The sequence below is a fragment of the Xyrauchen texanus genome, chromosome 28 (assembly GCF_025860055.1).
Source record: "Xyrauchen texanus isolate HMW12.3.18 chromosome 28, RBS_HiC_50CHRs, whole genome shotgun sequence".
NCBI classification, from domain to species: Eukaryota; Metazoa; Chordata; class Actinopteri; order Cypriniformes; family Catostomidae; genus Xyrauchen; species Xyrauchen texanus.
In genome coordinates this window covers 36782947-36806210 of record NC_068303.1, presented here as the reverse complement: position 1 = coordinate 36806210, position 23264 = coordinate 36782947, and positions in this window count along the sequence as shown.

Here is a 23264-nt window from a genome sequence, read left to right as displayed (position 1 = left end):
CAGGAAAAATGGGCCAAAAAAAGAGATTTAACTGACACTGAAAATTCAAATATTGTAAAATTCAGACAGATGCAACTCTCTTGAAATAGCTAAACTATTGAGGTGTGACCACAGGACAATCAAACGTTTTGTTGCGAATATTCAACTGGGTTGCAAAAAACGCATGGAGAAGAAAAGGTGCAAATTAACTGCAAAAGACTTGAGAATAATTCAACGTGAAGCTACCAGGAACCCATTATCCTCCAGTGCCACCATATTCCAAAACTGCTTACCTACCTGGAGTGTCTAGAAGTACAATGTGTCAAGACATGGCCAAGGTCAAGAAGGGTGAAACATGACCACCACTGAAATGAGAGTGACTCTTTATGGACCAGATGGATGTGGCTTCGAGGGAATTATCGACCAGGTCAATGCCTAATTATTCGGATGACACCAGTCCGCTGACTGATCTCATTAAAAAGGGAGCTCCAGACCCGGTTTAGTGGACAGAATAGTGTCAACAGGCATTTACGCAGGTTAAAGCCGCACTTTGCATTCACCCGATTTCTCTATCAATTTTGTGTTGCAGACGGACGCTTCAGACAGAGAGCTGGTACTACTCTCCAGTACTACCTGTTGGGGTGGGCCATCACCCTCTGCTCGGATCATGGCCCACTCCAATGACTCCTTCCGCATGAAAAATACCAATGCTCAGATCACCCGTTGATATCTGGCTCTAGCGCAGATGGCTGTAATGGGTGGGATGGTAGACAGGGTTTGTCTACTTGGCATTGGTTAAAGAATGGAGTGGATTGAGAGTAAACTCCATCAATGAATGTATTTATTATTGATAATAATAATAATGATGTATGTCAATAAGCATGTCTCGATGTCAATAAGACATTCAAAAGATGTCTTTGAGATATTTATGATTTAGAATGTTTGTAAATCTGTGATTTTTAAGATGTTTAGCAGATGTTAATTAAATTGTGGTGCTTTCAAGTTAAAAAGATCTAAAACAGACATCTTGGAGATGTATGTTTGCTATCTGGGACAGTTTCAAAGAAGCTTCCCAAACACTGCCTTAATATCATGGTAGCAAGTTTTTGCACTGGAAAGCATTACTCACATTTTCTTCAAAAAATTTAAAAATCTAGTTTCATTCAAGCTCCTTTTAAAACTACAGTGTCAGCGCATGTTTTGAGGTGCCAACTACAAAGTTCCTTTCTCTCCCAGCTAGGCCTGGATTGTTCCTGGTGAACAAAACACCTATCTTTGTCACAATATCAAAAGGGTTCAAACAATATGGGCATCTGTTCTTTATTACAAACATTCGCTGGAGGTATCCATGATGCAATAAGATGACGGTGGTCTCCATTTCTACACCACATCTCTCAGGACCTGTGTACTGCAGAGGAACTACTATATTTTATGATACAGTTATAGTGGGTTTAAATAACTTCCTTCTTGAAGTTACTTTGAGAAGTGGAACACAAGTCTACTATAAAAAAATCCACAAAACTATTACTAAAGGAAGAAACTTTAATAGTGCAAATCTCTTAATGAAAGTTTTCCAATTAGACGCACTGGATTTTTCCTTTTGCTGCAAGTCAAAAAGAAAACAAATAAAGCAGACTAATTTAGAAACCTTATTAGCCTTGCAGTCCCAACGCAATTAAATAATTACAGCATTATGGCTTCTGTGACCATGTGCTAGAAAACATTTAGGTGGTCCTGAGTTCAGAGGTGGTCTGGTGTCCTTTGTTTAAGTGTTTGTTTTTTGTTTGTGTGCTTTACATTTTCAGCATCCAATGCTAACACACATATACTGTAATTATACTGCATATAGTACAGTGTTGTGCAAGTTGCCATGATAATAATGAAAAGACTGTTTTGTAAATGAGGCAGTTATAAGTATGCTGTGGAGACATTGGTGTAATACAGGGGTTATTAACTGGTTTTGCTTCAGAACCCATCAAGCTGTAACCCAATTCAGTACTAAATATGTTTATCAGACAAAAGTATTTTTAAAATGAAATGCACAATTTACCAAGTTAATTTTGTAAATGAATAAACAACCACATAATTGTGATCTATCACATGGAACAAAGTGTTGTTTTAGTATTAGCCATATTACTAAGGGATGAATTTGCACCAAAGTCTAATTGGATGCACAGCCTTTGACATCAACAACAAAAGATCATATGCTTTAAAGTTAATTATATCTACACTATTATTATTACATTTGTTTTTCTGTTTCATGCTCGGAATACATATGCCAGATTCAGCTCTGCCGCAGCCTGAGGTTCCCCTCTGGCTTTATGTGTTATGTGTTGCTGAGTGACACTAACTACAGCCTGTGCCAGCTAGACAGCGAGGGGCATTTCGATGATCACTTCAGTCTACTATGTTGGACATCACAGAGGATGATCTACTGCCAAGCCCAACTGTAAGACATTGGATACTTCACTGACCACTGCCTGCACATCGGACTTAGGATGGACTTCACTGAAAAGAACAGCCACAAGCTTCGATCCGGACTACGATATATGTCACTGATCTCTGCTTGCATCATCATGGTCATAGGATGGACTACACTCTTTTTAAATAAAATATATACACAATAAAATAAAGCCAACTAAAGCCTTCATTAGCTGATAACAGCAAATAACTGAGGACAATGCATCTCTGTGCACTTTCACAGTTAATTCAGGGTGGACTTCAAAGACACTACTCTACACTACTATTAATCTTACAGTTCATATAAAATACTTATATTTATTTTTATTACATTTTAATTTCACACATATACATATGCATTTCCATGTAACAAAGTACAAGAGCAAATAAACAAACAAACAGAAACAAAACACAGGAAACAAAAACCTGTCTCAGTACCTTACATTAATATTCAATATTACCTCTTAATCTTCTATTAACACTTCTCCCAATTCACCATGTTTTAGAAACTATTTGAAAGGTCACCAGACTCCATTAAATATCTTATATTTATCCCTTAAAATATAAGTTATATTTTCCATCGACATATTTGTTACCATTTCTTTCTACCAAAGCCCTACATTTGGTGCACAAATGGTTTTCCATTTCAATTAATAAGCTGTTGTGCTTGCAGTATACCCATGTTTGTAAATACATATCCTTCTTTTTTTAACTTAATCTCCTTAGGATATAAATGAAAAAGTGACAGTGGAATATTAACATCAATGATCTTCTCCATCAAGTTTTTCACATCTTTCCAAAATATCTTGATTTCCTCACACTCCCATATGCAATGATATAGCGTAACTTTAAACTCACTGCATCTTAATCAAGTATTTATTATATTTTTATTATATATTTATTAGGGCTGTCAATCGATTAACATTTTTAATCAAATTAATGACATGGTATCCTGATTAATTAATCGTGATTAATCGCATATACAAATATTTGCTGAGAAAGCACCTCACATAACAATAATTCAATACATAATGATAAAAGAATTATACATAGTTATCTTTAAATATTAAAAAGTATATATATATATATATATATATATATATATATATATATATATATATATATATATATATATATATATATAAAATAAAAAAATATTCAGATAATTAAAATGCATTACATTCTTGTAGCAGAACAGTTCATCATTGATAAGACAATACAAAAAGCAGCTTTATAATACAATGTATTGTTTAATACCATATTATTGATCATAAGTCAATCATTGGGATATAGTTAACAACAATCCATTTCACAAGTGAATTTGTCAATCAGTTCGAGATGTATTATGAGGACTTGTTTAAGAACCGTCAATGTACACCTGCATCAGATATTTTTTTTTTAGAAACAAGCCAGGGGTATACATAGTACACAATACTACAGATATATTTTATAATTATGCCAAGACATTATATTCATTACATAGTCCAATGGTTTTCAATGCTTTGGAGTTGTTGGAGGTACAAAGAGTATTTAAATAATATATATGTTAAAAAAAACTACTACTACTACTACTATAAATTATATATTATATTATTATATATTTTAGTATACTAAAATACTACTGCGTGGGCACATTCCCAAAAAAAGATCAGGGGCAGATTTATCTACAGCATTACAGAAGGAGCAAAGTGGATCTATTTCAGGGAGCATGTTTCTTAAATAAAGATTGACTGGGTAAAAATGGTGTAACAGTTTAAAGGACACATCCTTAACCTTGTTGGTAATGAAATATTTGTGAGGTAAAGACCATACGATAGGGTGACCACCTGGCTATTGCTCTGTTGCAGGTCAGCAGACCTGATTTTGCAGGACAATGCGGGACACGAGGGAGAGATAACTTACTATTATTGTACTAGGTGAATAAATGTTGATTTTATATTAGATGTATTTTTGCAGTGATGTTAAATGTTAATGACGGTGCTGTGAACGTCACTCAGTTTGGCATAAGGTCTATGATACAAACTAATTTTAACAGCTCAGAACAACTCAATATAAATATAATGAAGTGAAAATAATAATCTAATTGTTAAAAAGCACATTTCCAAATAAGCACATCAATTCCATTATTAAAGACTAGAAATATTAAATGTGTTCTTACCGGGTTTAGTGCATCTTGAATTAAAATGTTTTGTCTGATCTGGCTGCTTCGAGTTGGGCCTTCTCATTCATTATGACTGTAGAATGGAGTGGTGGTGGCGTAGTGGCTAAAGCACAGGGCTGTTAATCAGAAGGTCATTAGTTCGAACCCCACGGCCACACGGCCCACGGCCACAACCATTGTGTCCTTGAGCAAGGCACTTAACTCCAGTTTGCGCCAGGGGGATTGTCCCTGTAATAAGTGCACTGTAAGTTGCTTTGGATAAAAGTGTCTGCCAAATGCATAAATGTAAATGTACTGTAACTCCTGGCAGGTGTAGGTGTTCATTTTTGATGAGGTCCACAGATGCTCAGTTCCTAGTCTCTTTCCCGCGGTCATCAGTGAAAACACCGTCTCCACGAACGTGTTGGTGACAGGAATGCTCAAAGCCAAAGATATCAGAGCTGTCATGTTTGGGGCACTGAAATTCTTCTGCAGAGCTGTCCGTGAAACTTCAGTGGCATATCCTGCACTCTCCTTTTTTAGGGTCACCTGTAACTGGTTTTAACCATGTGTATATTTTCTCCAATTCATTATTATACGAACAAAGACACTTTCTTCTCGGGAGCTCCGGATAGACCCATTTTTCTGTTGCAGTTTTTTTTTTTCAGTGTTTTCCCGCTCTGACAAGACAAAAAGGCTGTGCTGCGCATGTTCAGTGTTTTCTTATTAACTACTTTTTATAGTGATTTTGTAATTAAAGGACGATGAAATAAAATTATAATAAATAAAGATAAAAAATTATACAGACAAAATTTAAATGCTGCTTATGACTTGCGGGATGCGGAACAAAGCTCCAAATTTCGGGACCGGGTCACCCTACCATATGACCTACATCAGACATGCTTGTGTCGCGTCTCGGGTGTGTTACGTCATAAAAATAAAATGTAGGTTAAATATAGTTTAATTCTCAATCTTTAAACACATATTGAGATACCTTAGTTCGCATTTGAACCCTTAGTAACGCATATCTGTTGCTCACACAGCTGAAATTTCACTTACTGCCCTCTGGAGTATACAGGTGGTACTACAAGCATGCGATTAAATGTGTTAATAATTTTAACGCGTTATTTTTTGTATAATTAATCGCGCGTTATTAACGTGTTAACTCGACAGCCCTAATATTTATGCAATACAACTGGAGTTATGCAAGTCCGCATCGGCCATTTATATACTAGCAATTTTAGACGTGTGTTCATTGTTTGTGACTGTGCTTCTTTACAAGCTTCCATCCAGTCCTCCATTTGAATATCCTCGTTAAGGACCAATTTCCAAGACTCTAATTTGAAGTTTGAAGCTTCTTTTAATCCTGACACCAGCATATTGTATGATTAAACTAAACCTTTATTGAAACAATTTCTTCCCGGTGACTTATCAAGAGAATTATTTTGTGATTTGAATATTACAGTTCTTATTTGTAGATACTTAAAGAAATGTTTTGTAGGAATATTGTATGTATTGACTATTTCCTCATATGACATAAATTAAATCTTTGTGATGCCCAAACTTGAAACCCACGTCTAATCTACCTGGTTTAAACATTGTATTGCCCCAAATGGGAGTAAAGCAAGATAAAGGATAGGGGACACCTAAATATTTTTCACATCATACCATACTGCAATCATGTTTAGTACTATTGGATTGGAATCTTTTTTTTTTTTTTTTTACATCTTTAAGTTATGAGTATAGATGTAAATGTAAAGGAAGATCAGATTTGACAGCAGATGATTCTATATCCATCCATGGTGGTCAATTCTGAGATAAAAAATAAAACCTAATTGTTCTAAGCTGAGCAGCCCAATAATACCAATATATATTAGGACACCGTACACCTCCTCTAGCATATGCCAAGTATGTGTCAGACGGAGTCTGGAACATCTGTTATTCCAAATGAATTTAGTGAATATCTTTTTAAGTCTTTGAAAAAGATGCTTAGGGGGTGGGAGATTTGATGTTCTGGAATAACTATAATAATTTTGGCAAAACATTCATTTTCAAAACATGTATCCGGCCAATTAAATATATGGGTAACAACATCCATCTTTCTATTGAGTTACTAACACTTTCAATCAGCGGATCATAATTTGCTTGCACAACTTCTTCCAGTATTGGTACCATTTTTATACCAAGGTATGTGAAACAATCAACTATATTGAAAGTTGCAGTCCAATTACTAGGTTGTTGTCTGTCGATCGCGTTCAGAAATATAATAGCATTTTTTGAATTATACATTTTGTATCCAGAAATCTTCCAAATGTATTGATAAGATCTAAAAAAAAACAGGTATTGATGTATCAAGATGTTTAAGAAAGAGAATGACGTCATCAGCGAATAGTGCTATTTTATGTTCTATCTGTCCAATCTTAATTCCTGTTAACTCCACATGTCTTTTTACCACTATTGCAAAGGGTTCGATGGCGATGGCAAAAAGTAGAAGAAAGAGGGGCAAACCTTTTCTGCACCCTCTAGATATACTGAATGGTTTTGAGACCATATTATTTGTCAGCACTTCAGCTACGGGGCTATTATAAAAGTAGTCTAACCCATTTGCAATAATTTAGATTATATAAAACAATATAAATTAAATAAATAAGACCATTTAACCCTATCAAAGGCCTTTTCGGCATCCAGTGATTGTGGAGCACTATCCCGTTCTCCCCTCTGTTCATGAAGAATGTTAACGACTCTTCGAACACTGGGAAATCCCTGCCTACATTGCCTTCTATAATAATATATATAATATTATTAACTCCTCACTATCCTTCGGACATGTCCCAAGAAACTTTAAAATGGCAGTTATCAAACCGCTTATTAAGAAGCCACAATTTGATCCTGGAGAACTGGCTAATTATAGACCATTTTCAAATCTCCCATTTATGTCAAAAATACTAGAAAAGGTAGTATCCTCCCAAATATGTTAATTTCTACAGAGAAATAGTATATACCACGAATTTCAGTCAGGATTTAGGCCTCATCACAGTACAGAGACTGCACTTATCAGAGTTACAAATGACTTGCTCTTATCATCTGATCATGGCTGCATTTCTCTTCTAGTGCTTCTAGATCTTAGAGCTGAATTCGACACAATAGATCACAATATTCTCTTGAATAGGCTAGAGAATTATGTTGGCATTTGTGGTTGCATTAGCATGGTTTAGGTCCTATTTAGCAGACCGCTACCACTTTGTCTCTGTAAATGAGGAATTGTCAAACCAAACAAAAGTAAAGTATGGAGTGACATAGGGATCAGTTTTAGGGCCTCTGCTTTTCTCCCCTGGGAGATATTATCAGGAATCATGGAATGCGTTTCCACTGCTATGCCGACGATATCCAACTTTATATTTCTTCAAAACCTCATGAGATTTCACAATTCTCCAAATTAGCAGAGTGTATCAATGAAATAAAAGATTGGATGGCCAGAAATGTACTCAATTCTGCCAAAACAGAGGTACTAATTATTGGACCAAAAAACAAATTTTATCATTGTTACATTGGCTACCTGTTAAATTTCACATTAACTTTAAAATTCTGTTAACTACATACAAAGCTTTGAATGGTCTAGCTCTGCAGTACTTAAATGACCTTCTACCATGCTATATTCCATCACATTCATTATGATCGCAAAATTCTGGCCTGTTAATAGTACCTAGAATATCAAAATCCACAAAAGGAGGTAGATCCTTTTCATATTTGGCTCCTAAACTATGGAATAGTCTCCCTAACACTGTTCGAGATGCAGACACACTCCCTCATATTAAGTCTAGACTAAAGACTCATCTGTTTAGCCAGGCATACACCTAATTTATCCTTCAACCCACAATTAGACTACTTTAGCTTAGTCTGCCAGAACCAGAAACATTGATCATGATCTATGAGTCTGCAATAAATTGAATGGCATCTATGCTTATATTATTTTATTTGTTTCTCTGTCTCAACCTCGTGACTCCTATCCTGAGGTCACCAGAACCGGCTGAATCCAGCTCCATTCCTTCTTGTGTTGGACTCCACTGCTACCTTTTTCTGTGTGATGATGACTAAATGCAGCCGGTGCCAGCCAAACATCACTTCAGTCTATTATGATGGACTTCAGAGGATGTACTGATACCAACTCCAACCAATAAGACATGGTATACCTCATATGTCATTGCCTGAACCTTGGATTTAGGATGGACCACAGCGAAATTACCGGCCAGATTGAACTCAGTCTATTGATGGGCTACATTCTTGAAATGGAATGCATAGACTATCAATTACCAACAAAAGCCTTCATCAGCCAATTAACAAGGACAATTGCATTTATGTGAACTTCTGCAGTTAATCCAGGATGGACTTCAAAGACATTGGTCATAAATCTTACAGTTCAAACAAAATCTATGTTTAAACAATGTCCCTTAACACTTAATTAGTTTAATCATTTTAAACCATGACTTGCACAAGTAATGAGTAATATTGGCATTATATTCATCATGTTAGCCAGAGGGGAACTGGTCCCCACAGTGAATCTGGATTCTCCCAAGGTTATTTTTCTCCCATTAACCAACAATTTATGGAGTTTTGTGTTCCTTGCCACATTCGCATTTGGCATGCTCACTGGGGTGAGCTTTACAACCTTGATGTCTGATCTTCTGTAAAGCTGCTTTGAAATGATGTGTTGTGAAAGGCACTATAAAAATAAAATTGTCTGGACTTGCTTGCTGATATTTCATTATATTGGTACCAGAGTAAAAGTACTTTAGCCTCTGTTGTGTCCGTACCTTTATGGAAAATATCACTTTCTAATCTCTTGATCTGATCTTCTAATTGTTTAATTTCTTATCTGGATTTTTTTTTAACTTTTGAACTGCAAAAACGAATAATATGACTTTGAATAAAAGCTTTAAATGCTTCCCATCTAATACAAGAAGAGGTTTTTATTTCAAAGTACAGATCAATTTGTTTGCGCAAATATTCTATATACTCTGGGTCCCGAAGCCATCCTATATGAAAGCACCTTTTAGGAGGATCCTTCATAAAATTTGTGTGTAATATGGAGACCGCTGCATGATCAGAGATGACTATGCTGTGATACATAAAATCTGTTATTTTGTTAAACATTTGTGCAGAAATTAAAAAGTAATCAATACACGAGTATGTGTGATACTGCTCTTGGGTTAAGATCCCTCCAAATATCTAATAAATTAAGATCTTTCATAAATTCCTGTATCAAGTTCCTAGATTTAGTATGCGCACTATCAATCCCTGTAGAACGATCTTTAGTAGGATCTATTACACAATTAATATCTCCTGCAATAAGCCCAAGCAAGCCAGCATTTAACAGAAACTGATCATTAAAATTTTGGGGGGATTATCATTGTTTGGATAATATACATTAATCAGATTTATGTTTTCTGATTGAATGGTGCATTGTAAAATAATAAATCTTCCTAGTGGGTCTTTAGTTACTTTTTGAACCTGTATTAGGATTGATTTATGAATTAAAATCATTACTCCTCTCAAGTTAGAAGTATGACAGGCAGCAAATACTTGCCCTTGCCATCTCAGACGAATCCTAATTATCTCACTCTTTACCATGTGGGTTTCCTGAAGATAGACTACATAGGTTGTAATTGTTTGATTCTATTCATTACCATTACCCAATCCTCTACAGTTCCAGGTTACAAATGTCACATTTCCTGTCTCCCCCATCATCCTTTACATTTCCTTTTAAGAGGCATGTTCCCTTTAATTGACTCACAGATATTACTGCAACAATAGCAAAAAATAAAAATAATCTTGAACAAAATATCTATTTTTAAGATGTTTTCAACAACATCCCGATTTCTCCAGTAGAGTTCTTGCTACTGGATTAACCCCCAACCCATTACACACCTTAAATGGCACTGATTGGTCCACACATCCGTGAGGAACTATCAGATACTGCTGTCTATATCTATTATCACAACACTATTGGTATACTCTCACTTATTATATTAAAGTATGAACACGTATTTTCACATCCCCATAGAATGATAACAACTGAAAATTCGTAATTATGTTACAAAGGAGTCCAAATTTCCACGCAATCAAACATGTTCTTCTTAATTCAGTCCCCACAATGAAAAGACGTCAGTTGTGGTATCTAATCTGAATTATTTTAAAGCAATATTCATTCAAGACTTTGATATTCTGGTTGAATTGAGCCCACCTTTATTCCTTATCTAGTTTTTCAATTAAGCTTCTTTACTGCAGCCGGTGTGATACACCCTTGATTTCTCCTGGTGTGTAACAAGTAGACGCAGGGTAGATGATCCTGTGCTTACCGTTTCCTCTTTGCTTCTGTCTCGCTCCATCATAGGCTCTCTTTTTCCTGTGAACTTCAGCAGAAACATCTGGATGGAAACGAAGAGAGTGCTCCTTGTATGAAATCATCCCCTTAGACCTGGCTGCTTTAAGCACCTGTTCATTTTATTTGAAGTTCAGGAATTTCATAATTAGTGTTCTTGGTGATGCATTAGTATCTTGCCTTGCCTTGTCTGTGGACCCACTCTATGTGCACGTTCTATGATTAAAGATGTACTCAAGTCCATTTCCAGTATTTTTGGAAGCCAGGCCTCTAAAAACGCACATGCATCATCCCCATCTTCTTTTTCCAGTAAACCCACCAACCTCAAGTTGTTCCATCTGTTTCTGTTTTCCATGTCATCAACCTTCTCAGTCAATTTTTTAATTTGAGATTCGAGAGTATTCACGTGAGGCCTTAGTTGAACAATCTTGTCTTCCATGCCCGAAATGTGTTTCTCTGCCTTGTTCATTCTCTCCTTTACCTCTTTAATCGCTGACATGACACTGTCAATTTTATTCATATCTCGTTTTTGTCCATTAATTTAATGGCTTGTAAAAATCTGCATTACTGGGGTTCAACTCATTTACTTTGGTAGATTCACTGTCGTCATCTTCCTCCATCTTTTTTCATTCGCCGCGTGATCAGAATCCTGTGATATCTTTTGCACTTTGTTAGTCAGTTTTTCTTGAATTTATTTCTTTTTTCGGTGCCATTTCTGTTATTGGTCTTTTGTGCACCAATTACAAAGGATGTATTCAAGTTTTTAGTGAGCTTGAGGAATTACTACTCGACAAATATAAGAGGGTCGTTAACTCGCGTCATCTCAGCACTGCTCCATAACCAGAAGTCCAAAATCCTTTATTTTTTTAACATTGTCAAAAAAAATCTTCTCGGTCTACTATTTAAAAGCATGACTTGAATTACACTTAGATAACTAATATTGGCATTATCTTCATGCTATATAGCCAGAGTGGAACTGACTCCCCAGGTGACCTTTGTTTCTCATAAGGTTAATTTTCTCCATTAACTAACATCTCATGGAGTTTTGTGTTCCTTGCTACAGTCACCTTTGGCTTGCTCACTGGGGGTCTAAAGACAAATAATTTATTGAGACATTATCTACTATCACTTTATTTAATTAAACCACGAAATTAGGACTTTAAGATATTACAGACATTATAGCTTAATTTTCTATTAGAGCATGATTTCCTGTAAACCTGCTTTGAAACGGTGAGTTGTGAAGAGCACTACACAAAAAAAACGATGACTTGATTATAGATTATGGTTAGTAGCAATTGTTTATTTGCATTAAGCATTGTTTTTCAACCGATATGTGACTCTTGTGATACTGTACATGGGTCACAATCCAGTTGAGAACCACTGTAATAGAACAAAATTGCCAAATTTAAAAGAACAGATCTGTCAGGGGCAAATTAATTTCATTACTAAGTCCTCAAATTACTTTGTAGGTATGGTGGTAGAAGACTTACAAGTATTAGCAAAACAAAATATATATCTCGGATTCAATTTTCACCTGCCATTTTAACTTTATTTGAAAAACGTATTATTTCTAACTCCTCCTAGACCGTTGGTCCTCTTCACACACAATAATGTATGTATCATCTAGAGATCCATATTTATCAGACCAATTTCATTCATTAAAATGTTTAGAATATACATTATAAGTATTATTATTATTAATAATAGTTTTTTTGCCTAACAACCCCTCTTAGAGCCCTGTTAAAAGTTTGCTTAGGCCCCCTAGTGGTGCACGGTCCAGGTTAAGAACAACTGGGATAGATGAAAATTAAATTGTAGATATATGTTTTGTTTGCCTGGACTAATATCTTTTGTATAATTATACTAGAACATATAAAATGTGCCTATTATAGCGCCAACTAGTGTCTGATGGAGGTGTGTGTCACCATATAGGATGTAGTGTAGTGGAAGACTAGTGTGTGTGAGGGCAGAAAAACAATAATAATAATAAAGAAGTAGAAGTAGAAGAAGATCAGTAAAAAAAAAAAACATACAGTAGTTTACAGCACCTTCAGTTCTTGATCTTAAGAGGTTGTTTCACTAAAGAGCCATTTTCCAACACACAGACTAATCTCTCTCTCTCTCTCTCTCTCTCTCTCTCTCTCTCTCTCTCTCTCTCTCTCTCAGACCAAATTAAACTTTAATTTCCAGTAAATATCCAGCTTTAATGTAATTGAATGTACTGCTGTATGAGTGAATGAGTTCTAAAGTTTTGGAGCTCAGAACTCTTTGCACCGGTACGGAGGTTTGGGCCAGTAGGGGGGGACATTTTTGCTTCTGTTGGAAGCCTGGCCATTAACTTTCTCTCTCTCTCTCTTTTAAGAAACTGCACTCTTTCATTCTTGTAAGAAACTGTACTGTAGAAATATGCTTTCATTTTAAAGCATGTGTCCAAAATGGCAAACATTATCAATGATTAAACTAAACAATGCATCTTAATGCTTAAGTATGTAATTTCAGTACCACTAGTGGCACCAACAGAAATGGCAAAAATAATTATCATTTTCAAGCAGGTAGCCTGGAAATTCCCTCCCCCTCTCTGAAATTGGTCAGTTAGTCCTTGATAGTTTGGAATGCTCAAACAAACAGAGCAATGCATTGATTGTGTCACATTTACACTTTGAGTGTATATCAAAAGATTACTTTAAATGTTTCATTTTTTAAAGGATATTTCAGCTCATAAGCTAATAAGTGCAAGCATATAAACTATTAAGATTATAATTAAGGGATCTGAGAATCTACTTAAAAAAGACTCACATCAACTTAAACAGGCAGTGTTGCATAATCTATCGGGTCACTGGCACATGTACATTTCACACACATTTCTCAGACATGACCTCAGCCTAAACTGAGCATGTGGGCTTTGCACTGCTGTGGTCTTCTGGGTTCCTTGTAATTATACAGTGATGTGCTATCAATGCCTGCCAGAGGTGGTGGGTTTACAGATTAAGGGGAAATGCACTGAGGATCAATGTTAGTCTAGGCATGTTCACTTGGCCGCTGTCCAACCAGAGGACAGGTTTGCTCTTGTGCAAGAGGTAAAAGACACTCTCAGGTGAAATTCTCTCACTGACTGACCAAGCCGGTTTTCTGATCCAAATGCAGTCCAAATAGAGTGAAGTTTTCACCGTGGTCTGGTGATTGTTGTCTCAGTCAAGAAACAAAAAGACAAAAGCAAAGTTATGTTCGCCAAAAGTAAAGTATGTTTAACTGTTACACACTGTCATTAAAGCACTTTTTTTTTGTTTAGTTTGTCCTCTTAAACTATGCACCATTTGTAGTGCGTACTTAACTTTAAATTCCCTTCCCTGCCCAGTAGGTGGTGATATGCACAAAGAATTTGAATCGTTAAAATCAAAAGAAGAATGTGAAAGTGGAGATTTATAGTAAAAAAAATCACTTACCCACCCACACCTATCATATGACTTCAGAAGATAAGGATTTAACCACTGGAGCCATATAGATGACTTTTATGTTGCCTTTATATGCTTTTTGGAACTTCAAAGTTCCTACAGTCATTCACTTGCATTGTATAGACCTACAGAGGTGAGATATTTTTCTAAAAATCATTATGTTCAGCAGAGGAAAGAAAGTCATACACATCTGGGATTGCATAAAGGTGAGTAAAATGATGAGATAATTGTAGTTTTTGGGTGAACTATCCCTTTAAAGCTGCACCCTTTAAGATTTTTTTGGGTTACAATTAACAAAAGTAAATTTTTATGTGTGTACATAAAGAATCCATGTTCAAAACCATGTCCTTATCTTACCCCGATTCACTACAGTAAGTCTACAATAATGATTTTTATTTTGAGGAATGTGTGGCGTCGGGTCGGATTTGGATTGAAAGCGCAGACATATGTCATTCATCCGTAAGCTGAGAGAGAAGATCCGGCTGTGTCGCAAGAAGCGAGTGTGACAGCTGTTCAGTCGGTTCAGTAGCGGTTTCAGGAGTCAGGACAGCAGTGGAGTGAAATCAGTCTCCTAATGGATTTAACTGTTTTTTTAATGTTTGGTGAAGTTGTTTATCTTGCTTGGAGTTGTTGAAGCTTATATTGTTCGTCATGCTTTAATGAATCAAACATTACTCATGTGTACCAATCACAATGTGTTTATAAGTTTAATTTTAATTTTTTTCAGTGAAGTTACTGGTACATTTTTACTAATATTCATGACTTCTGGGTGTTTCATAATATTGCTGCAGTTTTGAGATTACCAAATTGTCATGACTCCGCCCTGCAGTTTATCTCCAGAATCCTCGCTCAAACCATGACAGGGACTGTAAATAGTGTAGCTTTAAGTGACTTTCTATCACACTATAATCCATCACATTAACTACGGTTGCTAAATTCCTGCCTGTTGATAGTACCTAGAATATCAAAATCCACAAAAGGAGGTAGATCATTTTCCTGTTTGGCTCCTAAACTTTGACTGAAGACTGAAATAGTCTTCCTAGCATTATTCGGGACTCAGACACACTCTCTCAGTCTAGATTAAAGGCTTGTACTTGGAGGATGAACTGCTGCCACCTCCAGCCAGACAACAATAGTTCACTGGACACTGCCTGCACCTTAGACTTAGGATGGACTTTACCCAAAAATAACCCTCCACAAGCTTCCAGCCAGACTGCAAACCACACCTCACTGACCACTGCCAGCATCATCTTAGTCTTACTGTAGGATTGATTCTACAGACAATAAATTGCTATCAACCACAATCCAATCGAACAGCGAATAATACTTCTCTTACCACTGCTTACATCACGTACTTTAAAATGAAATACGTCGATATGACTATTAAATGAATAGCACCAACTAAAGCCTCTACCAACCAAACAGCAAAAGTCACTGCAGGCTTTTCATGAGTGCTCAAAGGGCAACGCTTCGTGCTACGACAACATGCAACGTCTTAAACAATTAATTAAAGCGCATATTTTAAATGCAATTTTCGTGCCAGTCCACGTGGTCATGGGTGGGAGTGTTTGTGCTATCTGGGGGTGTATTGCATGTACATGAAGTGGCACAAAGTGCAATTTTCTGATTTCCTGAGGAATAAGTCATTGTGCTAAGACTTTTGCAGTTTGGAGATTCCACCAGCAGGTGGTTGTAAATTCCATGTCCAAACTCTGAAAATATACTGCAACGTCCAATTATGTCCTACCTAGATGATTACATTTGTAGCCATTTTATGAAACAAATATTTATGAGATGTTTTTAAACTATCTTTAGTTTTTTTTTTTTTTTTTAATTATTATTATTATTAGTAGTAGTAGTAGTAGTAGTAGTAGTAGTGGTAGTAGTATGTTCATATTTATAATTGCAACTATGATCTAATTTATATTGGCCTTTTTTCACCTGTTGTCAAGTGATTTTTAAATCTGCAAAAAGGGGCCTGTGGAAGAAGTTGGATTTGTTTTTTTGTTTGTTTTTTTGACCACCTCATTATTTTGATTATATTTTCAATTCGTTTGAAGTGCGATTTGAATTTAGAAATATTTTTGTTTAATTTTTCCTGTTTAAATAAATTTATTCAAAATGAACATTGACCGGTAGATTTGAAGTGTGTCAGTCGATGAAAATAATTAATAATACTTATATTCTCTATAATTTAATGGAGCTTAAATCCAAATCCTAATGAGAACCGCATTTATATGTATATAAAATTTCCGACATTTAACAGGGACGCACAAATGAACGCAAGTCCATATTTCTAGTCTTCCACTTCATTGCTCACAGTCCATTTACACTACCAACTTCTTACAAATGTGCTAAATTTGTTTAAATTGGGTGTGACTTTCTTCTGCAGAACACAAACAAAGATTTTAGAAGAATATCTCAGCTTTGTTGGCCTTTAAAATGCAAGTGAATGGTGACCCTTTGAAGCACCAACAATCACAAAGGCCACATTAAAGTCATCCATAAGACACCATATCTTCAGAAGCAATATGATATGTGTGGGTGAGAGACCGATCACTATACCGCAAGTCCTTTTTTTACTGTAAATCTCCACTTTCACATTCTTTAACATTTTGAGAGTGAATGTATCATAAACAGCATTGCATCATGCTTACGATTGCTAGAAATAAACGTTTTGTCACTGAAGAATTGTTCCTCTATAGTGTACATTACTAAGATGTGAAAAGGACTTTCAAGAAGCCACAGGTCATTGAGATAATGACACTTAACACCGCACCACACTGAGCGCCATTGTAAACATATATGTTCATTAGGAAAATGACCTCGTCTAATAATGACCAACATTCACTGCTTGTGTAAACATCATTGCACTCCAAGTGACACACTTTACATTCATGGTAATGTTCTCTGTGCTCTCATATTTCAGCAAGCCTTCGCTTCTTTGTGTTTTGTGACAGCTAGTATCGCATGCTGCTGCTGCTACGCAAAGCTCACACACTAGTTGGTCTGCCCGCTAACTGCAGGCAATGTGTGTAGTATCCGGACAAAGGGCATGTCTTTCACTAAATACAGGTGCAGGTGTGTGTTTTACCCTGGTCTTTTTGTGTCTCTTTGGGTGGCTGCATATGAAAAAGAGCTATTGGTCAATCTTTTTACACATCTATTGTGTGGCAGGATTTTGACAGAGTAAACCAGCAGCAGTGACACATGTGAACATAAAGGCCGTCTTCGCAGGGGTTGGGGGTGTTGCTGTGGTGGGTTTTGTTCAGCTAGTTGCAAATGGTGTGAATGACTGCAGAGGACAGGCATTTTTTGTACAGATGGGATAAAGGGGAATTTTTTTTGTATCAGGGAGTTTAATGCCTGGAGCAGCTCACTGCTGGACACCAGAGAGACTATACTAACCTGAGTGCTGCCTTCTTAGGGAACTTTATACTATAATTTATCTTAAGAGAAAATAGTGAGGGAAGACATAAGGTTAAGATTAATTTTCACTGCCTTTTAGATATGTTTCAGTTTTGGAAAAGCTTCTTTGAAGCTGTACGTACTTTCCCAAGCTAGAAGATACTCATGACTAAAATTAGTTAAACTACAGTCAAGTAGTTTGCTACAGTTGAAGTTACTAACAAAAAGAAGCGAACTACATTGAAGCTATCCACCTTATTTTGCCAGGCGGAAGTAAGCAGAGGCTGCAATTTCCGGCGAATGTGACATTGATGGCAATGTAGTTACAGTTATGTAACTAGAAGGAAAATAATACCAGAATTTAGTAACATAAGTTTATAAACTTTCACACAACCACAGGATATACAGAATAATAATGCGCCAACATCGTATATTTGTCCAATGTCCGCATTTATAGTAAAAGAGAAAGTAAATCACTCACTTGTTGCTGTGTGTTGTTGTATTGAAGTAATATTGTATTGGTAATAATATCTGCTCCTTACTTTACCGAGATCGTGACAATGCAGTGTTTCTTGTTTCCATGTAAACCTCCATTCATATGTAGCTGCATACCTCAGATGATGCCTTTATTTATTTATTTCCAAAGGCAATGTTTCATGAGCCATGCTTAATGCAAGATCTGCATGTCTGTTTACTATACACCGCTAATCAAGAGAGAATGCTCTCTGACATGAACGTAGAGTAATACGTGTTTATTAATTTGCCAAGATGAAACAAGATGCAGTTTTGGTGCAAAGAAAGTTGAAGCATCATTTGACCAGTGGCTTTGTCCTCTCTGCTAGTTGTGTAAAGTTTGTGGAGGCATGTCAGATGGCATGGAGTACTGTCTGTGTCAGCGCCTGATCTCTCATTCATTCTGCTTGAGCAACAGTGTGATAAAACAATGGCAAAATGCGGTAAATGGTAAAACTATATGTGCTCAAAACCATTGAGTTTATGAAAATAATTTATTAATTATTTTATTAATTAAATAATTTATTAATTAATGATAATAATATGATGACATATATTGCCAGTCTGTAATATAAAGCAGCATAATGTAGTATTTTTGTATAACTAAAATAGCTGGAAATGGCTTATACCGGAAGTGGTCCACATTCAAGTTTGATAATTGTGGCGCCCTTGTTACGCTGAAATATAAGGTGAGTTTCAAGAAGAAAATATATTTAAATGTATAACAGATTAAATAATTTATTATTATTTACTTTGTTTAAAAAAATATCACCTGATATTTATATATTTAATTAATGTAACATTAAACAATTAGGGTGAAAACATTAAATTGAGCCCATCAGTTTATACTAGGCCTAAATTTAAACTATTTAAATCAGAAAACACCTTATTTTATATAAAATATAAAATAATATAGTAAAATAATATAGTCACAATATAGTAATTAACAGCAGCAATTTAATTAGTATTTTACTTAACTCATGAGAAAAAATATATAATCGTCAGTACATTTATAACTACAGCCGTGACCTACACAAAATTGGTAAGCTCTGAATTTATAATCAAACAATTAGAAGAGTTCCATTTTGATCATTTATATAAAAAAATCATAATAATTGCACAGTAGAATTTATTGGAACAGTAAAAACATCAAGCTTATCAAATAGCCACGTGTCATATATTGTTGGAAATCTCTCAATGAGTAGAATACAACCAGCCTATTTGTTTAACCCGCTGTCAAAAAATATAGCAAGTAATAGCTAACTATATGTATTTGACAATTATGTTGGTGTTGCTTATGTGCCGCATTTTTGCTTATAACTTCACGAAACAAACAGAACATAAAATATCACATAGCATTATTTAGAGGATCAGCTTTCAAATGAGCCCACACACACACACACAAGGTAATCGGATGCATAGATCATTAGATAATCCACATGAAACACAATATTACATATGGCCACCAGGAGATGGAGTCATGTAAATAACACAAACTCAATTATGCAGACGCGAGTGAAAAGGCACTCATTCTGTGAAATCTTATTACTAAAATGATGCCTCTATGCTATGCATACTTTTAGTCATTGTTGTGTTTGCATCTGTGATTAGGATTTAGGTACAATTATTATGTTTATTTGTTTGGAGAGGCTTTTGGACACATGGGGACGTTTTTGGACACTATGATCAATTATTTTTAAAAGTCAAACAATAAAAATTTTTTTTTTGATTTTTCAGCAGTATCTAAGGCTGAAAGTCTCAGAATGTATCATAATCTATATCATTAAAAAATAATGAAAAGTGTTCTTTACAATCATTTTCTTCTACAGTCACCAAACTTGCTCTATATATTGATCTCATCAAGTTGGACAACTTAAAAAATTTGAGTCATTAGCTCCACCCAACAGGATGTTGGCTATTTTGGATTTTGTGTCCATTTTTTTGAAAATTGCAGGCCCTGAACTTTTAAGTACTCCTCCTAGGGGATTCATGTGACTGGCACCAATATAATACCAAGACATTGAAGATACTAAATTGCGAATGGATTTTTTATATTTTGAACAGTGTTGACATGGCAAGGAAAAAAAATAACGGCAAAAATGTCAAACAGGTAGTTCCTAATAACTTCTGTGTGCATTGTATGATTTTTATGAAAATTCAGCTGTACGTTTTGTAATGGGGGCTGATCACATTTACAGTATGTGGCTATTTATGTGTCACGGTCATAGTGCCACCATCTGGGACCAGGAAGTAAGGCAATTGTATCACTTTGAAATAGCCCTCTTGTGTTTACCTGAATTGCTTCAAAATTCTTTAGAATAATGTCAAGACACTGCTGATGTAAATTTGTAAATGGATATTTGATATCTTAAAAACTGTTGCCATTACAATTTATTGTGCAAGTGAAAGCAGTTTTTAAAGTGAAACAAGAAAAGCTATAGAAGTCTAAGTTTTTTGAAATAAAAATGTACTGCACAAACTTTTTATATTTTATATAAATGAAATATAATAAAAATATCAATTGAAATGTAAAAATACTAGAAAGTCAAAGTCAATTCTGTTCCAAATCAGAGATCGAGTGACAAAGTGCTCAGACGCAGTATCAGAAATGTCCAATAGTGGACTGCCAACCTCCATTGGTCAGAGGACAGCCAAGCTCCAAGAGGTCCTCAATGCAGCCTGTAGCATGATGACATACTGGATTAGATCCAATATGAACTGGAAGTTGTAACACACATGTGCTGGAGTTTATTTAGGTGCCATTCATTTGTGCTCAAATTTGTCATCAAATGTTATTTTTGTTGACTAAAATTATATGCACTATAGTAAAATGCACTTTGATAAATGAATAAGAATAGTATTGCTTGCTACTAGAAAAACAATAGTATTTTGGAAACAGCTGCACTACTGTTACACTACTAAATTATTATTTTAGTAGCTACTTTCAGGTAGTAACTCCCCAACACTGATATTTCTTGTGACTTGAAGCCTGCAAATATAATTCGATATTAGCGGCGAGATTTAAACTGTCCGTAAGATCAAGAATCAAGTAAAGGATTGTCGGTTTGCTACACCACAAGCAGGGTGAAGTAAAAGTTTTTCACTTCTGAATGGCAGGAAGAAACTGTGAATCAAATGTGTGAATTGGTGTTACTGGATAGTTCAATCATCTCAAACATTACAGCTCTATTGTTCCACTGTATACCCTTCTATGAGATACAGTACATTCACTTAAATACCTGTGAGTCAAGTGAACCAAGTCATGAGTTGTTGTTATGAGACCGTCTTGACGCTTTTGTCTGGTGAATGTTTACTTACACCCCTTTTACAGTCCACAGAATGCAGTTTCTTTGGGTGCTGAAAATACTCTGGATAGTAGCCAGCACTTGTCATCACGGACCGCAAGGATGAGCCAACAGAGGTGAGTGTTAACAGTAGTCAGCATGAGAAAATATATTGCCAGCTGGAGAGCTTGACTCACTCTTCATAAACAACTCTTCTAATCTTTTTTTTCCCCCAGCTTCCTTTTCAGAGTAGAATCTAATGGGGCTTTTCCACTGCATGGTAAAACTCGACTCGCTTTTTTAGGGTTTTCCACTGTGGATGGTACCTGGCACTTTTTTTAGTACCACCTCGGTCGAGATTCCAAGCCAGCCAAGCCGATACTAAATGTGATGTCAAAATCCTGCAGATCACCGATTGGTCAGGGAGAATCGTCACTATCATCGTCACTGGATTTACGACACGTGAAATCAACCCGCTAGTTTTAAAGTTAGCAAAAGCGATAACAGTATCATTCGTTCATGCGACTTTCGAATTGTGGAAGAAACGGCCGAGCGCAAAACCACACCGTGTTCAATAAACCAGGTGCAGACGGTCCACTTGTTAGCGATGAGTGAAACGAAAAAGTCTCTCAGGAAGTGTCTAAGCTGTTGGACGCACACGGCTACCACCGGACCTACCAACAGTGTAGGAAAAATTAAAAAAAACTTAGTGACTACAGAACATTTAAAAAAAAAGTGGAATTGGTTCAACCAAATGGACGCCTTCTAAACCGGCGTGCAATGGGATGGAGAGTACCCTGGACTGGTGTTGATCCTCGACGGAGGATGGTATGTTTTGTTAGGTTAACTCTATACTCTGCTTGAAAGCTTTACTTTATTTAGTTAATCAGCTACTGGAGGCTTGCTTTAAAAACAATCAGACCAATTTAACTGTTACACTGTAAAATCACCATCCAACAGCTGTTTATGCAGCACATTAAGCTAGTAGCTAACAGCTAGCGGTCGTGTTATTGTTTTGGTCAGTTTGTGTTGTGTTTAAGATGATGTCACGGCAGTAGAGGTGTCGCAACTATGACGATCAGCCCCACACACGTTGAGGTGGCGCTAAACTGCAGTGGAAATGCAAGCTCCAAAAGTAAAGCAAGTAGAGTTGAGGCGAGTCGAACGATAACGTGCAGTGGAAAAGTGCCATAAGGGGCCGTTTACACAATTTTTTCAACAAAAAAATGGAAAAACGTTTTGGTTTACAAAGTGACATCACCAACTACTGGCATGGCATGCATAATAAAGTGTTTCTTGTTGTTTTCACGGATCCCTGTGAATGGTGATCATTTTGACAATGTTGTCGTCTGAATGTGAAACTTTCAAAAAAATGCAATGGAAATTTTATTTCGTTTTTAGTACATCGTTGTAATGTAAACATACCAAGTGTTATCATCAAGGCATTTAACCAAGAAAACAACATATGATAACAGTCTTTTCTCTTCAAATTTTAGACTTAATAGAAATAGCACTTTTTACAACTTAAATTCTCTTTTTTTGCCATTTTGTCCAAAGCTCGAATTGGTATGAATATGAAACAGAGGCAGCTAAACATAAATGAAAAAATATTTATGCTATGTTTGAAATAGCCAACTACTACTCTTACC